This window comes from Lepus europaeus, chromosome 7 (assembly GCF_033115175.1).
Source record: "Lepus europaeus isolate LE1 chromosome 7, mLepTim1.pri, whole genome shotgun sequence".
NCBI lineage: Eukaryota > Metazoa > Chordata > Mammalia > Lagomorpha > Leporidae > Lepus > Lepus europaeus.
Window position 1 is genome coordinate 85169554 of NC_084833.1, and position 9150 is coordinate 85178703.

At 35.9% G+C, this 9150-nt stretch overlaps 1 pseudogene; it reads right to left on the minus strand.

Moving 5' to 3' along the window:
* Positions 1-5152: 5152 nt before the first annotated feature.
* Positions 5153-6037, minus strand: LOC133764640 (cyclin-G1-like; annotated as a pseudogene).
* Positions 6038-9150: the final 3113 nt, after the last annotated feature.

Genomic DNA, 9150 nt, shown 5'->3' on the forward strand with positions numbered 1-9150 from the left:
CGGTTGCCCCTCTTCCAGGCCAGCTCTCTGCTATGGCCCGGGAAAGGCAGTGGAGGATGGCCCAAGTGCTTGGACCCTGCACCCGCATGGGAGACCGGGAGAAGCACCTGGCTCCTGGCTTCAGATCAGCACGATGCGCCAGCCGCAGCGGCCATTGGAGGGTGAACCAACGGCAAAAAGGAAGACCTTTCTCTCTGTCTCTCTCTCTCACTATCCACTCTGCCTGTCCAAAAAAATAAATAAATAAATAAATAAATAAATAAATAAATATATGTAGGATAAAATAAAGTATTAAAATTAAAAATATCTTACTTGTTTTGAAAATAACTATATTCATGCTTATGTCTTTTAAAGAATAACATTTCTATTATTTATGACTAAGATGAGAATAAAGCATCTGCTCTCTTTACTGGGTTTTTTTTTTTTTTTTGATATTTAAATTTCTAGCCATACGACCTGGGGTGAGTCTCTAAATCTTTGCCAGTCTCATTATTACTAAAATGGGGTACGAATACAGGATTATTTAGAGGACTAAATAGTGTGTAACATTGTATTAATCAATATGAGTGTGTTAGCTTTTATATTAATAGTTCACTGTGTGAACTGGTACAAATATATTAGCTTTTAGATTATGAAAGTATTAGAAGCAATTATAAAGATGAACAAAAGCATCAAAAAGCAACGTAACTGAAAGAATATGAGTTTGTAGTTAAAGGGGGGGAATACAGAGATCAAGATTTACAATTTCAGATATTCACAATGAATCAATATATACAATCAGTATTTTGAACTCCCTTTCAATTCTCTGAGTTCCTTTCTCATTGTTATACAGTGTTGGCACTAACCCATAGACAACTTTTTTTGTTGTTAATGTTGCATGATACTTGTAGGTTCTCAATTGGAAAACATTTCTAAAAGGGATCAGAAACATTTCTAAACTTCTAAAGCTATTAATACAAGAAAATGTCAATTGTGGCTGAAAATCTCTTTTAGGTATATAAATATAAGATTTTATTGAAATGTTATGTTTAAAGAAATAAGAAATGAGAGGAAAAGGAGAAAATGACAGATAAGTAAAGGAATGCTGAATAAATTAATGACAAGCATTTGGATAATTTTTAATCTCCCTGAATGTGGAAAATTAAAATTATGGCTCTCAACCATGAATAATAGTGATGGTAGGTTTTATGTAAAGAAAGTAAGTGGTATTAAGCCTATAATGTGTGTTCCCTCTTTTTATACATCTCTTATTTCTCAGTACATCAGAATATAGGCCTTCTTAGCAAACTTATCTGTATACTGGGCCTGAGCTGTCTTCTGCTATTTAATCTCTATCCCCTCATATGCTATGAGGATGGCAAGGAAGATCCTGAGAAGATCTGTGTCATATTATAAGGCCAAAAAAGGTATGAATTTTATCTTTTGTAAAATATTCTTTTCAATAATGCTCTTCTTGTATAAGGGATATATAAACAAAAATTCTTGTGAAATAATATATGAGGGCACCATAAAAACTGACAATAAGATGCTGCACTTAATCATACAATACATGCTGATTAAGCACCACAATTATTTCCTATTTTTAATTAAGTATTTCAAGTATTTAGGACCACTCTTTTTATGAATGTCTACTACAGATATTTTAACAAATAAAATTTGATACAATGCAGAAAAGTCAATTATCCATGAATTAATTTTCTAAGCTTTACTTATACCATAGCTTGTAGAATCTCTGTTTTATCTGTTTCTTAATGGGTAAAATTGAACTTCATGAATCAAACAATAAAATGTCAAACAATAAATGTATCCCTTTTTTGGGAAGATTTATTTATTTTTATTTGAAAGGCAGAGTTACACAGAGAGAGGAAAGGCAGAGAGAGAGAGAGAGAGAAAGAGAGAGAGATCCTCCATCCGATGGTTCATTCCCTAATTGGCTGCAATGGCTGGAGCTGTGCCTATCTGAAGCCAGGAGCCAGGAGCTTCTTCCGGGTCTCCCACACAAGTGCAGGGGCCCAAGAACTTGGACCATCTTCCACTGTTTTCTGAGGCCATAGTAAAGAGCTGGATTGGAAGTAGAGCAGCTAGGTCTCAAATCGGCGCCCATTTGGGATGCCCACATTTCAGGCCAGAGCGTTAACCTGCTGCGCTGCAGCACTGGCCCCTCAAATATGTATCCCCTTTAATTCAAGCACTTTGTTGGTTCATTTGATGTGATTGTAATTTTTTTACTCATTCATGTAATCCTTATCTCAAGTATATATCTACTTACAAATATTTACCTATTCCATAACCAAAAGTTTTTTAAAGAAACCATCCCCTGATTTCTTATTGAATATTTGTGGGGATGGTCATGGATTTAAAATTAAATTCTTAGATATTTTGTATATTAGGAAAAAATATTGTACTGTAGGTTACAAACAGTATTACTCTCTTTTTTTTTCCATTTCGATAACTGTATTGAAAGGTATATCACTTAGTACCAAAGATAATGGTATTTGATTAGGGTACCTCTGTCAACTCAAAATTAACACTGCTGTATCAAAATAACTGACACATATCAGCCTTTTGGGAAAACTGAAGTTACCCATAAAACATGGCTTATAAAATTTAAGGATAACATATGCTTTGATTCTTTAGTTTTATTTTTGTATTGCATATGTTTCCAAAATATCGTGTCAGAATTGATTACAGCCACACTGAACGCAGGCTATGCACTGCTCTGTTAATCCGCCATGGCACTGTAGACTCCTGACATTCACTGACTGGCTGACTGAAGACTGTTCTGGAATTCTGCCTCAATGATCTATTTATGAAGGTGTCTATTGACTTTTCTTCAGATGCAGTAAGGGCATTAGTGAAAGCATATTCTTTTCCTTTTAAATAAAATTCTAATCTAAATTAGAGCAATGGCAATTTTATAAGGATAGTACTTAGTAAAGACTTCTGGAGTGTTAAATCTAGTCTGAACTTACTTTATGGATTAAAGTAAGTTTTCAGAGTGGTAATTTGAGCAACTAACAAACTAGAAAACAATTTTGTTGATTGGACTAGATTGGGGAAGTAGATTCTCTATAAAAGATTTTATCATGTATACAACCATCACCTATTTTCTTGAAAAAAAAATAAAGATTATGAATTGTCAAACATTTTTTTTTTTTGCTTTCTGTAAAATGCCTTCAAATTTAAATGTAATTCCCATATGCTAATAATGTTCCCTTCTCAGGATTATATTATTTGCATTTTGGGCATCAGGGAAGCCATTTAAACTGCCTAAAACACTAAATTTTGTGGGGGCCAGTGCTGTTGTGCAGTGGGCTAAGCCTCCACTTGTGGTGCTGGCATCTCATATGGGTACCTGTTTGAGGTCCTGGATGTTCTTCCAATCTAGCTCTCTGCTATGGCCTAGGAAAGCAGTAGAAGATGGCCCAAGTGCTTGGGCCCCTACACCTAGACGGGAGACCTGGAAGAAGCTCCTGGCTGCCAGCTTAGGATCAGCGCAGGCGCAGCTCTGGCCGTTTTGGCCATTTGGGGAGTGAGCCAGTGGATGAAAGACCTCTCTCTGTCTGTAACTCTTCCTCTCAAATAAATAAATAAAATCTTAAAAAAAGTGCATTTGTGAAATGTTACTTTGATGAAAACCTCATAATTTAAATTATGTAGGTTAGCATTTTCATTACTACCTAAATATGTCAATCAAATATAGGAAGTTAAATCAATGTTAAGAAATGAAGATTCACAATTTACTTTCCCAAGCTTGTCATTAGTGCTTCACATTTATGCTTTTAACTTTGATTTGACTGCTTCACAGATGAATTCCAATCTAAACATAATTCCACTATAGCATAATACTATTTAGGCAGTTTTGCCAAACCTGAGAACTTCATGCTCATCTAGTTGTAAAGTTTTGAGGCTTCAAATTTAAACTCAGGGAAACATAATGGAATCCACAGCTCAGGGTTGTGGAGCAAGGGTTCAGAGATTTTGTTGTTGATGCTGTAATAATTCTGCTTAAATACACAACAACAAAAAAACCCAAATTATCAGACACTTGTGAAATATTATTATTAAAAGTAAACTGGGCCGGCGCCGTGGCTTAACAGGCTAATCCTCCGCCTTGCGGCGCCGGCACATCAGGTTCTAGTCCCGGTTGGGGCACTGGATTCTATCCCGGTTGCCCCTCTTCCAGGCCAGCTCTCTGCTATGGCCCGGGAAGGCAGTGGAGGATGGCCCAAGTGCTTGGGCCCTGCACCTTCATGGGAGACCAGGAGAAGCAACTGGCTGCTGGCTTCAGATCAGCGAGATGCGCCAGCCGCAGCGGCCATTGGAGGGTGAACCAACGGCAAAAAGGAAGACCTTTCTCTCTCTCTCTCTCTCTCTCTCTCTCACTATCCACTCTGCCTGTCAAAAAAAAAAAAAAAAAAAAGGTAAACTGTTCATGTTTAAGTCTCATAATCATAGATATGTTAAATGTTAATTTAGTTTTGAGAGGAAAAACATAAATTATTAGTGCTAGTTAAGAAATTTAAATGGCAAGGATTTATTTGCAGTGACCCCAAGTTTACTTTTTTATGCATGTAGCTACTTTCCCAGAATTCCAAATATTATAGTAACTAAAGTGTTCAGACACCCTTGCAGTTTCCAGACACCCAATGTCAAGACTGAGCTGCTGTATCTTTTTCTTTAAATATACTATCCAAGTTCATATTGACTTTGCTTATAAGCTAACATTCTCAAATTAGTCCACATATGATCCAAAAGTTTGGTCCTATTGTCCTACTCAGGTAGTATATCTTTAAATGAGCCAGAGCTTGGGTCTACATAGAGCAAGATCATATACAATAGGAAAATGTCGTTTTATGGATATTTTTAAATCTTGGGTTGTTGAAGAAGATACTTTTTTTATGCTGATTAATGAAATGACTAACATATATATCAGAGGTTGGATAATTCCTTACCCTTAGGGTACTGTATACAGTAAATGTCTTCAAATATTAGTTGACCAGATCAGTGAAGTCACTTTCCCTTTGCTATTGCAACTCCACTTTGTTTACTTTGAAGAGAACTGATATTTTAATCCTTTAATTGTAAAAGACAATTATAGCATTGGATAATATCCTCTATATGGGGAGTAACAATGATCCAAATTTACAAATTAAGGGACCATTTCAGGAACTGTTGGAAGGTGAGTTACTCTGTAGTAACTGTGCTTCAACTGTCGTGCGGTACACGGAGACACAAACCATTTCAACTTCTGAACATTCGGTTTTGAACACTTGTTTGATGCATACTCAGTTAAGCACTTTGATACAAGCTCTTGCCAGAAGGTCAAATCTCTGCCATTTATCTTGGAATGTTTCTGAAGACATTCTATCCCTTCTGTTAACTCTACATGCTTTTGTGCTTGGATCTCCAAGGCAATGATAGAGAAAGCCGACACAGAAGGTTTCGCTTTGGAAAATGTGATCCTGCAGTGACATGCCTTAAGTTGAGCTTCCCGTCTTTCAAAATGAAGGCTATTTCTCCTTTCAAGTGGCAAGTTTTCTTGAATGAGTGGGTAATAGTGCTGCAGAAACTGAAAGGCAGCAGTAGCTTTGGCTTTCCAACACAGCTTCTCCAATACAGTCTTTTCCATTCTCATCAAGTGTGAAACCGTGCACTTATACTGACTTACCCAGATCAAGTCAGTTGCCTGTGGGACATTCTTTTCCTCTTCTATTGATTTTACAGTCAAATAAAAATAGCTCAGCCCAACACATCCAAGGTGCTTGGGCTGTACCTTCATTTTAGACAGAAATCTGTTCAATAAAAAATTCACAGCTAGAGAAAATGTCTCCACGTCAAAGCCAAAAACTGAGTTAGACTAAAATCTTTTACTTGGAAGTCCCTCAGTCATGCAGTCATTCTGAGGCCATTATCGTGTGCAGACTCGATCAGTCTCAAGCCGCAGACCTATGGCTGACGTCCAGACTCCTGTTGCAACAGTGTTCAGCTGGTGTAGCAGTTTCTGAGAGTCAGTTGTTGTCAGTACTTCTGTCATCTTGATAGTGGCTGCAGCTCCTCAGTGGTGACCTTCCTCCCCAGCCTGCTCTCACCTCACCCCACGATATCAGATTCCAGAGGTCTATGAGACCAGGAGACTCAGGACAAGAGGGGAGAGGCCCTGGGAAGGGGGAGCCGTCCTGGGTGGAGGTCTTCGCAGCGCCTCCAAGAGGACACTGCCCTCCCGAGGGGCAGCTCGGAGCCTAAGGGCACAACAGTATTTCAGTAATCAATGAGATGACAGAGATTTTTAGAAAGATTGATGTTTTTTGATGCATTTTGGCATACAAGTTTGTTCTTAAAACTAGAATTATTTTGAGGTTGTCATTTAGAAATGTTTAAAATCTATCTACTGTTTTCTGTAAACACATAATAAAATCATCTGTTTTGTTGATACACATTCCAGATATTTGTGCATAATATCTGCTTTGTATTACCTAGAGATAATTTGTTAGCTTCAAAAATGAAGTGACTCAAAGGCAAATAGAAGAATTAGAGAAGAATGTTCACTAATGATTACACTCAGAAAGTATTAAGATAGCCAACATAGGGGTGTTGTTGTAAATTGTATCTTCATAAAATCTTTTCCTAGGTAAAGAATGTTTTATTGAATTTCCAAGATGTCTGCTCTTTAATAAGTGAATTTTATTTTCACGTCATCACAACTGATGTTTTAAATTAATCATATATTCCACAGGCTTCAAATCAGCGATTGTCATCATCTTTGCTAAGGCATTTGGAATACATGAGTTTAGCCTAGGCAGGATATTTAGGCTAAGCCTGATTTGGCTTGATAAAGAGCCCTGCAAGGAGGAAATTAATTTGCAAGGATTCATTATATTTCTTGATAGTTTTTATCAATGTACAAAGTTACCTAACACAAAAAGCTTCAGAATAAAATAGATACACTGGATATTAATTTTTCTGTTTACTACATTAAGATATCTTTTTTAATCTCTAGCACTTCAAAGTATACAGAAAAATATCAATATAATGAAAGTATGAATTACTGTGATAAATTCCATCTTATAATGAGATGGTAGTATTACTATATTCTTAGAATTGTATCTATATAATACATGAAATATGTTCTCTTTATACTAATAAAATTAAACAATAAAATAAATTAATTAATTTAAAAAATGGCTGGGGGTCAGCGTTGTGGTGTAGTGGGTTAAGCTGCCACCTGGGATGCCAATATCCCTTATGAGCAACAGTTCAAGTGCTGGCTGCTCGATTTTCTATCCAGCTCCCTACTAATGCACCCGAGAAAGCAGTGGAAAATGGCCCAATTTCTTGGAGTTGGATGGAGTTCCCAGCTCCTGTCTTCAGAAAAGCCCATGCCCGCTGGTTGTGGCCATTTGGGGATGGTGGTCTATATTTCTCTTTTTGTTGTATCCTTGTCTGATTTTGAAAATAAGGTAATACTGGCCTCATAGAATGAGAATGGAAAGATTTCCTTCCTTTTAATTGTTTTTGAATAGTTCAGGAAGAATTGGCCTTAGTTTTCCTTAAAAGTTTGGTAGAATACAGCAATGAAGCCATCTGTGCTGGGCTTTTCTTTGTTTGCAGGCTGTTTATTACTGATTCAATTTCAGCCTTGACTATTGAACTATTCATGTTTTCTATGTTTTTGTGTCTCAATTTTGGTAAATCATACATGTGCATACATTTCTTCTAGGTTTTCCCATTTGTTGACATATAGTTGCTTGTAATAATTCCTAACGATTCTTTGTATTTCTGTGGTATCAGTTGTAACATCTCCATTTTCATCTCTTATTTTATTAATTTCTGTCTCTATTTTTTCTTGGTTATTGAGCCAATGATGTATCAATTTCATTTATTTTTTCACAAAATGAGCTGTTTATTACATTGATCTTTTGCATAGTTTTTAAAAATTTTTATTTTGTTTATTTCCTCTTTAATTATTATTGTATCTTTCTTTCTACTAATTTTGGGTTTCATTTGTCCTGGTTTTTCTGGGTCCATAAGATTCATTGTTAGATCATTTGATATGTAATTTCTCAGTGTAGGCATTTATTACTGTAAACTTTCCTCTTGATACTACTTTTGCTGTATCCAGTAAGTTTTAATATGTTGTGTTTACATTTTTATTCATTTCAAAGAATTTTTTATTTCCCTTTTGATTTCTCCCATGACCCACTGCTCATTCACCAGCATGTTGTTCAGTCTCCGTGTGTTTGTATATTTTCTAGTTTCCTTTGTTGCTAATTTCCCACGTCATTCCATTGTAGTCAGAAAATTTATGTGATGTGATTTTTTAAAAATTTGTTGATACTTGTTTTATGGGCTAATATATGGTCTATCCTGGAGAATGTTCCATACACTGATGAAGAGAATGTGTACTATGCAGCTGTGGGATGGGATATTCTCTAGATATTTATTAGGTCCATTTGGTAGTAGTGTAGATTATCTCTGTTATTTCTTTGTTGATTTTTTTGTCTGTTTGATCTGTGTATTGATAAAAGTGGGCTGTTGAAATCCCCTAATATTATTGTATTGGAGCTTATGTCTCCCTTTAGATCCGTTAACATTTGTTTTTATCAAACTGGGTACCTTAGAATTGGGTGTATATATATAACTATAGTCACGTTCTCTTGTTGAATTGATCCTTTAATCACTACATAGTGTCCTTTTTTGTCTCTTTTAACAATATTTGTCTTGAAGTCTATTTTGTCTAATATGAGTATAGCTATTCCTGCTTGCTTTTGATATTCATTTACATAGAATATCTTTTCATTCTTTCACTTTCACTCTGTGTATCTTTATTTGTGTAGTGTGTTTTCTTGTAGGCAGCATATCAATGGGTCTTGTTTGTTATTTTTTAATCCATCAGCCAATCTGTCCCTTTTAATTGCAGAATTTAGTCTATTTACATTCACGGTCATTATTAATAAGTACTGACTTGGTCCTGCCATTTCCCCATAAATATTCCTATTTGTTTTGAATCTCCTTTGTTCCTTTACTAGGAGCTTTTCTACCTTCACGTTCTTTTATGATGCTAAACGTCTTTCTCTGTGTGTGTAGTGCATTGTTAAATATTGTTTGTAAGGTTGGCTAGGTGGTGACAAATTCTTTCAGTTTTTGCTT